Genomic DNA, 14,376 nt, shown 5'->3' on the forward strand with positions numbered 1-14,376 from the left:
TCCGAATCCACATCATTATTTTCATGTTCCCAAACTGCCCATGAGTAAAGGTTAGATACTATGTGTTGCTGTCTTCTCATTCCATTGCATGCTTCACATTTTATTGCTAGGATTGTCATGGAAGTCTATTTTAAAGGCAAAAGTTTCGTAAGATAAAAGTTGTGTGACTTAATCAGTTTTGGGTGCGAGTTTTAGGATCAAGTTGGCGAAAAGGTAACATAATTGTCTCGATGTTGTGCTTCATTTTCATCGAGATGAACGAAAACGAAATCCAGGCCTCGAAGCATTTCTTCCATATACTGATGAAAGAATCGAGCCGCATTACGTATAACCTGAAAGTCATGTGCAGGTATTTCTAAAGGCCGGAAGACGGTTTATGTCTTCCCCAGCGACAACAAGCTTCAATCAACTAGATATTCGAGTAGATTTTCTTTCTGTGCAGAGAATATGATGATTATAGCAGACGGGATATTCATCGGGTATGGAGAGGGCTATAAGTTGGTGATAGCCACCGCGTGGGCGTCAATCCTCCCGAAAAATCGATGCGGTTCCCGCGCCCAACTTCTTTCCCAATTATATATTATTTTGTGATGTGCATTATTGAGATTCTATGCCCAAAATTTATTTTTTAATAATGGTTGCAGTATCGGTACTAAAATAGAATGTAATATAATCAGGAGGAGAGGGAAATGAATTTTGATTATTTGCTAATAAAAAACAATAGTTATAAAGGTTAATATGCACTAATACGAGATTTTTGAAATTACACATCGTCGTCATCCGTCTCTGTCTCATCATCATCATCATCATCATCATAATCGCTAACATCATCATCAGTATTCTGCGAAAAATTAATCAAGTTCGTTAATTTCCCTGGTATCCTCTATCCTATCAGTATCGTCTCCTTTACCAGTATCAAGAGTTTCAGACGGTTCGGACACTTTGTCACAAAGGTGGAGTTTTCTTTCTTCCAACCCCATTGTTCCGGTGTAATTGTTTCGTTCGGAATTTTGAGATAGGCATTACCCATGAAATGAGACCGTAAAGAGTAAGTTAGTACAGTTCTCTTTGACATGGCGGTAACATTGTAGAATCAATGCTTGTCGAGTCAAATTTCTCGAACCTTTCTTTTGCGATTACATTCGACATACAAAGTCTTCCAGTACATAAAAAACCTTTGGTCTATCCATCGATTTGTCAGTCAGATCGGAAAACGCAATTTGGAATGATTCGCATTTTTTTCAAAATTGTATATGGTCAAAAAAATTCGAGTTTCTCAGCGAGTTTGAACCGTAACGTGGTATTTTTTTTTAAATTGGAGTAGAATTTGAAAATAATTGTAATGACATACATAAAATTAGCCTCAACTTGCAAACTTAACAAACAATCGTGTATTTGTTAATATTTTCCGACAAAATAATCTCTGCCGAGGGTTTATTGCCATTCGAAACTATTGCTATCATGCACAGTTCTTAGTTAAGAGCTAAAGAATGTTGGGAAAAAAGTTGGGCGCGGGAACCGTATCGATTTTTCGGGGGGGTTTTCCGACACTTTTCAATCGCCTCTGCCAAGGGTTTTTTGTACGATTAAACCTCTGCCACTGCTTTACCGTTGTTATTTGAGACCATTTCTAAACAATTATACGTGGAAACGATTTTTCTCTCAGGTCTTACAACGTGGAAAACCGGCTGACATTTTCATACGCAAACGTTTCGCACCGGCAGAGTAGCCATTTAATGATGTACTAGGGTTTTACTTACAACTTTCAGGCTCTGATTTTGGGAACCGTTTCGAGCCGTTTTTATCTCCGTCTAGAATTACAGAACTAACAACGTTTTTGATGTTTTAACAAGTTGAATGATATTCTTCTATCCACTTTCCTATTGCGGTTGTTTTTTTTATTGAATTCTTGTTGTCACTCGATAATACTGCAAATATCTTCTAGAAATTATTTATTTTTGGTTCTACTAGCTGTTTTAGAAGGTTTTTTTTGCCTTAAATTCTTCCCAGATTTCTTTTTTAGGAAGTGATGATTATTAATTGAAAATTTGGTTTCTATCTACGAATTTTATAATCTCTCTCGATATTCTCATCTATTCTTTTATGTTTAAAACATCAAAATTATGATTTTTTTATTGCAATTTTAATACATTCGTAAAACTTTTTCCAATAAATTATAAAGGTTTGCTTCCCTATAAATTTTTCTTGTTACGACTGTCCCATATTTTCTTCTGCATAATGTTACTGTCCAAGATATTAATGGTGTGCATGAAAGGCATAAACCTCGAAAAGTTTTATGATGTCTCGTAACTTATTTAAATTATTCTAAAAGTTGGAAATTGCTCAGCGAGATATACTTGAAGTTCATTGCTTTGCTATAAATTATGGGTAAGAAAGAAAGCTGTAATAATTGTATAATATTTCTGAAATAATTCAAAAAACAATTACCAGGTGTATTTGACTTGTAGTTTATCATGATTAATGACGAAATCGACACGAGAATCAAATGGAAGATTTTACTAAAAGGGAGTTGACGATTAATGTTTCAAGTTTTCGAACGAGCACGATCTGATTAGACGAAAGCTATTAAATGCGACAACACCTTCGAATGTAAACCAAATTCGATAATTAAGGACCAGTTTAATTAACTTGCCTGTCGATAGATTCGACCGCTCGTTCTTGTCCGAAACGTTGTTTCCCACCTAATCTGACAAGACTCATTATCGATTTAGATGTTTTGAGTTTACTTGGTTATTGTTGTTTGAAAAGTATCATACATTAATTTTCTGATATTCGTATCAGAAACATTTGATTTAAAAAATGATTACAGTTGATTTTTGTTAAATACGAAATTTCAAATGATCATTTTTGATATTATAGAATATTATAAAATGAATTTTCAGTAGTTCTTAAATGAATTTGATGTCGCAAAAAATCAACACAAGTTAACTTTTTCTTAAGTTTTGTATGACACATAAACTATCTAAAATATTTATTTAAAATTGTGCACTAGGTCTGTCGCGATCGAAACTCCTATTTCATTCCACTCCCCGCGGGAACGTTGAGTTTTTATTTTCTTACCTTATCGACTTCTGAATTTATCTACGAAAAGCTTCCTGATACACAGGGGCTTCCTTAAGTATATGATTTCGAAATAGAAATGTAAATTTGACACAAGAAGTAAAGTTATTAGAAAGGTTTAGTGTCTATCCAACCACAATCTACTACATTATGAAGGTTGATCTATGGGTCCGTTCCCATGAAGCGTTTTACAGCGGCATTGCCACTTTTACGAGAAAATTTCTAACAAAAAAACGAAGAAAACGCAAATTTTGAGTTGACGCCCATCTTCTTTATCGAACAGATAAAGGTTTGCATTACAACTTGTACTTTGGGACGCTTAGGACAAATTTTATATTCATTTTTGGGGACCATTTCTATTCCATTTCGTAGGAATAGTTCTTCCAATATGTTTACTCCCTGTATAACATTCGGTAAACACCTCACAAACCGTCAGTTCACGTGGACTCATCACCTCCACCAATGAAAACATTGAATCGTAAACATAAATGCATTTCCATTGGCCGAAGCTGTTGGAAGGCGTATGTACACAATTTTTTTGAAATATTCCTGCTAGAGAGTCTGCAATAAGCAGTGGCGTGGCTTAGTGAGATTAATTCAATTCATAAATTTGTTTGAATAAATAGAAAAATGACGTTCTTTAGACCATGAGCGAATGAAGACAATTTACAAAACCAAAAAACATGTAAAGAAAAACGCTTAGTGAGAAGAGACCCCACTTTTTGACAATAATAATAATGTGTCTATTAGAACCTCGGAAGTTTTATGTAATTATCGCACTTCTTTAGTTTATAGTTAGTTATATAAAATGTCTAAAATTCTGTTACATTCGTTTTCTCATCAAAACATTACATAAATAATAGCGATAATTTGAGTCAATAAAAATAATCAATGGTCGTCTCAAGAGATGCACGATTTCCGTTTTTGTCTAGGATGCCACTGTAATAACAATAACGTTCTTTCTCCCAGGATCGGACTGATAGATAAAAGATACTCTAGGGTATTGCCATTCATAAATCAACCACCTCCTACATTGAATTCGTAATCTTAATGAGGGTCGATTTTGGGGTAAATATATGAACAGTCAGGTTATGAAACCAATAGATTGAGGTTCAATAACAGAAAAAAAATATTAGAAATTATATTTTGGGGAACAAATGGTTCAATCGAAAATTCAGTTTTTGTAAGAAATAGATTTGTTTTAATAATTTAGTTAATTCAAAAGTTATTACTAAAATAAAGTTTATGATACATCCCGTCTAATTCCATTTTGTCTCTGAATTAAGATTGCGCATTAAGGAATGAACAATTCGGGATAATGCAAAACATTTATTTTAAGTTTTAGGAGACAAACTCGATATGAAAATTACAACATTTAGAACTGAAAATATGAGAATAATAGGCAGTTATTAAAACAGAATGACAAACCTATGAAATTATAGGATTATGATAAAGTAATGGCCAAAATTCATACTAACACTTAAAATAAGATAAAGTTTTCTGACATTATTGTTGTTTTCCTGCATTAAAAAATTAGTTTGAGATCGAAATAAACTTAATTTTAGTGTTAACTTTCAAGTTAATTAAACGGTCTACAGGAATTGTCCAAGCCAAGACGATGCTAGGCCTTATTTACATCATATCCAACAAATCTTCCAATTTTTCTGATAGGTTAACTTATTAACTTATTAAATGTCCGCACAGAAAAATATCAAGGAGGGTAAGATCAGGTGGCCATTCTATTGATCCACGTCTTCCAATGTACCTCCTCTCATAATGGTTATCCATAAATCTTTGAACATAAGACCATAATTTGGATGTGCACATTCTTTTGAACCAAATACAAGTTTTCTCTATTATTTCAAACCGAAAATTCCTGCGAAAGACATAAGGACCGATTCCTACCCATACATTAATTTTTTTTGGGCCCACTTTGTTTTGTCTGAATACAAAATTCCAAACGTCTATCTGGATGTTGAACGTTGTATGAGTGCAGTTTTTCTTTTTACAAACATCACTACAATCGACGGACTACCACGTTGATGTAAGGCAATTTCTGTTGCAGTTAAATTAAAATTTCTATCCTTTCTCGTTCAATTATAGAAGCCATAATAATTGGTATGTTGCATTTGTAACACTGACATCAACAATCAGTCTTATTGAAACAGTGGAAAAAATAGATTTTCATTCTTCTAATTTTTTCATTGGTTTTAGATTAAATCTATCAGGTTTTTTTATATTTTATTTTATTCCAAAAATAAACGTTGTATGTGTCTTGAATTTTGTACTTTACTTTATCAAAATTCTGTACAAGGAGGAACTTGAAATAAAAAAGATTATTGAAAGGGGAAAATTATTTATTGATTTGATATTAGTGTTCAGGATATAAGGTAGTCAAGATAAATAAAACAATAATAACTAACTAACCAGATGTCTAGTATCGTTAACTTGATTTTAATTTACATTTAATTATAAAGTATTAATTTTAATGCTTCTAAATGTTCTTGATTTCAGGTCGCTTCTGTTTTAAAATTACTTTTTTTTATAATTTTTGAAACATCGATAAAAAATTCGTTCCTATGAATGTGAACATTTCTAAAAATTCTCTTTTGAATCTTTATAATTGAATTTATGTTTTTTTTGATATTTCATGGTTCGTTAATGCAATTTTTGTATCGTATTAATGACCTTTTAGTCTATTTTCTATATATTGAGATGTTTGCCCTATGTAGACAGCGTTACAATTAGTACAATGCACTTGATATATAATATTACTTCTTTTGGTCTTTTGGTGTTTTAGATTTTAATTCAGTGAAATATTTGGAAAACGTATTTTGTCCTTTATGACTTATACTAATATCATATTTATTAAAATAATTTGATAATTGTTGGGAAAGTCCTTGTACATACGGTAAGGAAAAATGTTTTATGTTTTGATGTTTCGTTCCTGTTTTTTTTTTAATTGATTGTAGTTTTTGCTTTTTGAATAGCTGAGTATCTAAAATCTGATTGATCTATCAGGCAAACTTATTATCACTGATCTTTTTTGTAACATAGAATAACACGAATTGATGTTTAAATATCTTGTGGACCAAGTTGTTATCGTATACCATTCTGTTCTTATGTTATTGCTAATTTTATGTAATGTGACATCAAGAAATTTGATTTCATTATACTGTTCGATTTCGATTGTGAATTGAAGTTTTTTTATGGTAAGAATTGAATTTTTTATTTATGTTGAATGGAATATTTATATCACGTTTGCTTAGGACAGTTTCCTCGAGATCTTCCATTACAAATTGTGCCATAACACTTGAAATGGAAGCTGCCATCAATTTGTTTGTATATTTCATTTTCATATTTAAAGTAAGTTGTTATAAGTGTGAGTTCTACAGCTTTTATAAATTCGTTTTGAGGTATTTCTGTATATTCTTTAATTTTGTCCCATTTTTTCATCAATAAATTTATTAATTTTGTTTTTATTTTAATTTAATTTAATTTACAAAATGAATCCGATTCTGCGCTTCATAGCAATACACTTATAAGTATGAAAAGGAATCATCATTATGTACTATTTGGTTGAAGAATGATGGCTTCGGGCTAGTATTCTAACTTATCGACCGAGTCACACGTAGTCTAAAAGCACACCTTCAAGAGGACTGTTCTTTCCGCAATTCATAAAACCAATTGGATTCATGATCATACGATAATTACATTCAGATTTTCTCATAGATATCAAAAAGTTTTTTAATAATACAATTTACAAATAGTGTCGTAACTTATACATATAAAACTAAATCAAATTTTAATTTTTCACGATAATTTCTTTTTTGATTTATTTGTTAATTAAATAGCAACTTTTGAAAATTTTTGTCTACGTAAAACCATTGAAAATTCAAGCCGTAGCTCAACATTTCGCCAATCGAGATATGGAGCTCAAGCAAACATTAAAAAAGTTTGTACCAATTAAAAAAATGTTACCGATTCGATTTACTCGTGCAATTTAAATGCACCATTCCTAATCAGTCCTCTTTAGTTGCCTAAAAGCTAAAACTTCGAAATTAATATAATCTTTAACACAAACAATATAGTCCCATGAAATTAGCCCAATAAATTTTATCCAAATGTTGGAAACAATTTAGCAGAGGAAATTAAAAAACCAAAGAAAAACACTTTAAGAAACAGAAAAATTTCTAGACATAATTTTGATTTAAATGTCACAAATAAAATCGAAATTATAAACATAATAAAAAATCTTGGAAATAACTAGGCTTCTGGTATAGACGAAGTAAAAACTGCAAAATATATTTGCGAACATATAATCGGTCCTTGGGAACATTTTATGAATAATTTATTTAAACTAGGAGTTGTTACAAAGAAAAATTAAGATAGCCACCTCAAAACCGATCTATAAGGCATAAAACAAGAACTCTATGACAATTTACAGGCCGATTTTCTTTCTTTGTCACTTTGTAAATATTATTGGGAAGGTACTCTATGAAATACTTAAGAAAATATCCAATCTTCTCCGAGAGAAGAATTTATTATTATAATAAGTAATCAAAATGCTGTTAGAAAATGTATAACTCGCTTGAAAAGGGTAAACTCTTATTATGTCTCTACCTTGAACTCGCAAATGCATTTGACACTGTGAGCCATTCGCAGTTCGTAGAATTTTTGAGGGAATTTTAGATCCCGGGAAGCCTTCTGGGCACTCCTTCATTCCTTACCAGACAGAAAACAACTTTATTGGGCCTGGTGATTGACCCCATCCTCTTTACCTTTTATATAAACAGTATAAAGAGATTCAGAACTTTTGTAACAACACTGTTATATTTTTTACTGCTGAAACTTGGGAGAAACTCAAAATATTAGTAGAAACAAGTTTAAATACATTTGATTTAATTGTAAAATATGTTTACTATAGTTAATTCAGTTATAGTTAATTATCATGATTGCATTATCTGATTGCTGAATATTTTCCTTTTTAAAACATTTTATATCTAGATCTTTATTTATGAATCAAATGAATCTCACCAAGCGACGCCACTGTTTATCGCAGACTATCCGGCAGGAATATTTCGAAGAAATTTTCTACATACGCCTTCCGACAGCTTCGCTCAATAGAAATGCATTCATGTTTACGATTCAATGATTTCTTTGGTAAACAGTGGAGATGATGATTCCACGTGGACGTTACAAAAATAAATAATTTAAATAAGAAATATGTATTTCAATATAATACTGAAGAAAAATAGTTAATAAAAAATTGTTCAAAAAACTCATGAATACTTGATTTCAAATCAACCATCTGCCATTCAACATTACAAAGCTTTTAATTAAAAATTAAATATTGAGAAAATTGAAAAAAAAAACAAAATCAACTCTCTTTAGTTTGAACATTTTATTTTCATTGTATTACATATCAAATTATTTTTTATTATTATTCAATTTATAAGTTAATAATTGCAATGTAGCAGATGAGAAAAATCCCAGCTGTCTTTGAGATGAACTGTTCTGGCTACATGTCTATCAAACAATTTTAGTTTTTGGAATAAATTGAAATTGCATTGAAATTTGAATAGACTATTCCTGGTCAAATTTGATAAGATCTTACTAGTTGCTTGAAAGGTGTAACCCATAATTTGATCTTTACAAGATTAAAGTTAATAATATACTTTTTAAATATTGGAACCTTGTATGGATAATAAATCATATACCATTTAAATTTAATTTAGTTTTAAATGTATAACTATAATAAGATAATATAAAAGGTGTTAAATATCTCCGGTCCTTTATAGTAACCTATGGGAAAAAATTAGTAGCTCCGACTTTGTGTTTTCCTTTTCATGGTTAGGAAGATAAAGCTTTTTGAGACTTCCGTTCGACGATGACTTTATAAAAAAAATTACTCTTATCAAAGGAGATTTAATAAGTTGTTACACTGCCGGACTTGAATAGTCTTGTGTCAGGATTAATAATTCTAAAAAGTATTTGTTAGATATGAGATGCCTTTTAGCCTTTCGGAATTGAAAGTTGAGAGAGAGAGGCGTGTCGATCTTTAAAAAAGCTGACTTAAGTGTTTAAGACATACATTCAGGTGATATAAAAGATGGTAAGATGATTGTATGAAAATATTAATAAATATAAAGCATCAGTCACTGATTATATCTATAATTCACTTTTTATTTCCATCAATCAAAAACGAATTTCTTTTGTGAATAAGTATTCTTTTAGTTTTACTATTTGTATATTTCAAAACAACTCTTATTGAAATTTTGTTGCTCGATCTAAAGTTTGTGTAATTTTAAGCTTTGTTATAATGAGATCAAACCAAAGCACATTAAATCGAAAATTAAATAAAAATATTTGATATTTAACGAGCAGATCATAACTCACGCAGAAGAAATTGGTAGCGTGACGATAACAATAAATAGAAAATTTACATGCGTAATAAATTACAAAATATTAAAGAATTAAGAAATTTTCATCAAGAAACTAGAAAATCAGTAGAGGGCTCACTCAAGTACCTTGTAGGGTAACCTATTAACAGATCCACAAAAAAATTAGAAGATGGACTCGATACGTTGAAGGTTTGCTGAATGGAAAAGAGGAAGAACCGGAATACAAGGAAGATAGAAGGGACGGAATAGAAAATGTTGAGGAACCAACAGATAAAGAAATCATACAACTGATAGAAAATTTGAAATACCATGATATTATATGAGGGAATGAGATTCCAGAAGAAGTTATTGAAGATATACAGAATTTGCCAAATGATAAGGAAAAACAAATGCTTGAGATACGGAATATCTTTGAAATGTGTTTAATCAAACTCACTTATGATAACTGTACAGCAATTGCAGAAGAACTAAATATTAAAACAAAACAAATAAACCATAACAAAAGAGCTCATTGGAGCTAATAATATCATAGGTATAGAAAGTAAAAAAAAACATATTCTATAGATAAAATTTCAACTTAATTGGGTTAATAAAATGAAGTTCAATAGGTATAATTAGAAGTAATACGTTGAGTATGATTTCGGAAACTCAATGACAACGTCATGAACAAAAGTTAAGCATGCAATTGAAAGCGTCACACATTTAAAAAGGAACTGGGCTGGCGTCGCAAGATTATTAGATAATAGATGGACGAAGAGAATACTAGAATGGCGTCCCAGGGATGAAGGATAGAGAAATAGGAGACGATCGCTGTTGCGATGGACGGACGATTTGAAAAAGATATTTCGAGCATCGAGCAAAATGATCTGGGTTGAGAGAGGCTTATGTACAGCAGTGGACAAGACAGGTTGCTAAATGATGATGACTACGTTAGATATGGTTATGACCGAGGAATATTCGAAGGAATAGAAAAGGATGAAAAGCAGCCAAAACTAATGAGAAATTTAGAGAAAAATAGTATCAAGGATTGGATGATTTAGTCATTAAGTCAGGTCCATGGAAATGGTATAACCAATTATTTTGTTAAGACACTAAACCTTTTTATTCATTTCAGTTTCATTTCCTTCAATTTTTCTATCATTTATAATAAGATTCTAGCCCACATTTATCAGAAATATACTAGAATTTATAAATTATTAGCGTCGTTATTATTTTAAAATAACTTTTCACAGCAATTTTCTTATCGGTCAATGGTAGACAATTTGAAGATTTTGCATTTAATTTTCTCGAATATTTTGCATTGTTATGATTTTGGTTTGTAATAACAAATAGATTTGAATATGAAATGTTACGGTAGATCTTGTACGTTGAAAATTTGAATAAAAAAATTAATCTCACCACGATGGTTATATTGTCCACTGCCCTATACCTATCATTCAAAATTTTTTTAATCCTCAATACAAAAACGGTTGAAATTGGGGTGTAAAACGGTAGATAAAAGAGTACGTACGCTTTTGAAAACTAGACGCACATTGAACGGTACTTGTACAACATGATTAAGGGAACAATAACCAGATATATTAACACACATGTTGAAGGGGGAAATATCACATCTAAATGGATGAATTTACTTTAAATAATATGAAATTTGTTTATAAATATTAGTAAAATAACATTCATTCATTCAATACGTCAGTTAAATAAATATTCCTCTTACAATTACAGTATTAATTAATTTAGGGATTATTTTGGTATTATTGAACGGAATTATTTCGGTCATAATAAAAACAAAATTAATTACTGTTTAAAAATCCAGAAATAATCAAAGTTAGTGGTAAAGAAAGGTATTTAAGTAAAATTTTTTCTCTCATATGATATTATGAAAAATTGAAACGCAGATCTGGCTAAGTGACAAAATTATTATTTTTATTATAGCTTTATGTTTTTACAGTTTATTCATCTTTTAACCCGGTGAGAATTTCTCTCACAGTGTCTCATTTAAATAAATTCATCGTAAATTAATGTATTTAAGCATTTTATTCCATTTTGTGATGTTTATCTATAAACAGAATGTGATATAGTTTATATACTAATTAAATTTTTTAATTCAAATGTATTATAATATATAGGTTATAAATTAGCATTTTAGATGACTGAATAGTTCTTATATTCTGTATCAATTGTTTTCTATGTTATATTAACTTAAACCATCAGAGATATACGAGTCTTAGTCAAAACTTAGCGAACCATCCCCGGTCTCTTTCACTCATTTCAAGTAAAAAGTTATTCCGGCGCTTAGCCACATATATTAAGTATCAAATTGATGTAAAAGGCATAATGTTAACCCTCAAAAATATTAATACATCGATTTTAAGTAAGTGTTTCAAGTTTGAAAAGGACTTGAGGTGATAATTTACGTCAAAATCAAATTATTATTAAGCCGAAACATTGCGAATTCACTCTTGAACAAAAATAGTTGAATTCGAATGGTTTTTACAAGATTTGTCATGTATAAAGGATTTTCAATAAACCTTTTGTGCAAACGATATTATTAATGTTCATTTTATTGCAGGACGACGCACTAAATATCTTAATTGTATTAGATTATCTACAAGATGTTCTAAAAAACGGATTTATGAATTTCTACCCACATTCTAAATACCGTGGTACTACTTAAAAATAAAGAACAAAGACTTAAATTGTATACCTACTATTGTCTATACCAATAACTCTACTGTCATTCTGAAAATTCAATACCTATTGTATTACTTAGTTATATCCTCCTGTGGGAGCTAATACATAAGATCTATGGATGACAAGTGACATTTAAAGCGGTCAGATTTATAACATACAAGGTGTTCTATCATATAGCAAAATATTTACTTCAAACACAGAAGAGTTATCTACGATAATCATAAGTATTTTAGTTAATTACTAAAAAATTATTATTTTTTGATAAAATGCATAACAAGATAAATATTTATATAAAAAAAGTGTCTTAATACACTTAATACATCAAATTACCTAAATTTTCCTCTAATCCAAATATTTTATCAATAACATGTTCCCACTTCTCTTGGACCTAACCTAACCTAACCTAACTCCAAACTAGTTCAGTAGTGCTGTGAAATAGGTAGCCTTCTGATCCTCTTTTATAAAAGGATCTTTAAAACTAGGTTCAAGTGTTTTAAATATATTACATGACGGGAAGGAATCCTTAAAGTACTTTCGGAGCATTAAAAAACAACCTTATATGCGCGAAAAAATTTTTAGAGTGGGGCCCCAATTCTAAATAATTACCTAACTTTTAAATCAAAACAACTTTACTCTATAACCTTTTTCTGAATTGTGAAAAATAAAGATACTTTACTCTTGCACAAAATTCAAATTTTTTGACCTCGTATACTGCTCTAAAAAAGTGATTTTTAAGAGCTGTTTTTTCATAAAATCACTAATAAAATAGTTTTCCATATGGTTCCAACTTAAGTAGACACACTGTATACGAATTTCTTTATTTATCAACACCACATTACTTCTGTTGCAAAACTACAAGAACCGTTTAAAGGCAGAAACCTGTTTCCACTATTTCTACGGCGCAAGTCACATTCTTGACAAATAGTATTTGATGCTTCTGTTTTATAATATTTAATATTTTTCCTACGACACTCACCCTGTAAACCGCGTTATTCTTATGTTTATTTTGGTCAGTTCAATCTTTTATTGAGATTCTATTAAGAAAGCCGTTCAATTTTGAAATACGGCTCATAAATTATTTTTGCGATCATCTTCTTTGGCATTTGAAATTACCCATCTTTTGTACACTGATTGTCGTTTTATTCTCTTTGTAGTTTACGTGAGTGGATTTTTAACATATTTAATAATATAAATGCTGAGCTGGATGCTTTTATGTCACAATATGTATTAAAGACTATTACGGAAGTTCAGAATAAGCCGGAATAATTATTCAAAACCGTACAAAGTTAAAAGCTTCAAAGGATTGTTCTGATCTTATGAGAATCGCATTTATTTTGACATTTATATTAGCTGCGATTTTCTGGTATTAACTTGTTTGATATCGGACAAAACAATACTACAGAAAAAAAAAGAAAAGACAATTACAATATTTGAAAAATGATAATTTAAAATATGTTAGAATCAGGTTTTTTGATATTGAAATGTTTTTCTAATTAATTTAAACGCCTTTTAAATACAAAGTAAGGTGATTTTATAAATAGTACTAATTTATTCATATACTATTCACTAACACTTACCCACTAAACGACTAAACTGTTTACTAAGATCATCTAATTTATTTAAATACACCGTTTGAATTACTTTTCACTATTCCGATGTGTTTACAATCACATGAAAATTGTTCACCGACTCCGTGCTGCTGCTAGAAACTCGTTTTTTATATACTATCATCACATTCTAGAATCTTCGATTTCCTGCCCATAGCTAATTTGCCGTTAACAAACAAAAAGGACTTCTCCATAAAAACGGGCACAAAACAATGTGAATAAGTTGCAAAAAACCATAATGGAAATACAAATAGTTCATTAAATTTTAGCTTCGACAACACATTTGAACAGGACCGGCATCACGGTATATATCAGTGAACGAAAATAATACTATTTTATAAAATATCATGTTAGAAGTAAGCAATTACATACACTCAATTGTGCATTCTATATGTAAGTTATCACACTGTATCCTGTATGCAGGAGTGAGTAGATGCCGTAAAAATAATGCAGTGACATAAAAATTTTTCCTACGACCCCTAGTTTCTGAGTTATATGCCTTTAAAGTTGTGAAATCAGAACTTATATTTAAGTATATTTTCTATATTCTACATTCGAACATTATGAATTTTCAATGGATGATTATGTAT

At 30.3% G+C, this 14,376-nt stretch overlaps 2 protein-coding genes across 6 annotated transcripts in view; one reads left to right on the plus strand and one right to left on the minus strand.

The window, feature by feature from the left end:
• Positions 1-13,903, minus strand: part of LOC130899488 (putative helicase mov-10-B.1) — a 65,971-nt gene extending 52,068 nt beyond the window's left edge. The window contains exon 1 of the mRNA XM_057809464.1: positions 13,757-13,903. The gene's annotated coding sequence lies outside the window, so the exon portion shown is untranslated. The remainder of the gene's footprint in view (positions 1-13,756) is intronic.
• Positions 1-14,376, plus strand: part of LOC130899487 (protein slit) — a 531,917-nt gene that overhangs the window by 22,642 nt on the left and 494,899 nt on the right. The window lies entirely within an intron of this gene.

The sequence above is a fragment of the Diorhabda carinulata genome, chromosome 11, assembly GCF_026250575.1.
Source record: "Diorhabda carinulata isolate Delta chromosome 11, icDioCari1.1, whole genome shotgun sequence".
NCBI classification, from domain to species: domain Eukaryota; kingdom Metazoa; phylum Arthropoda; class Insecta; order Coleoptera; family Chrysomelidae; genus Diorhabda; species Diorhabda carinulata.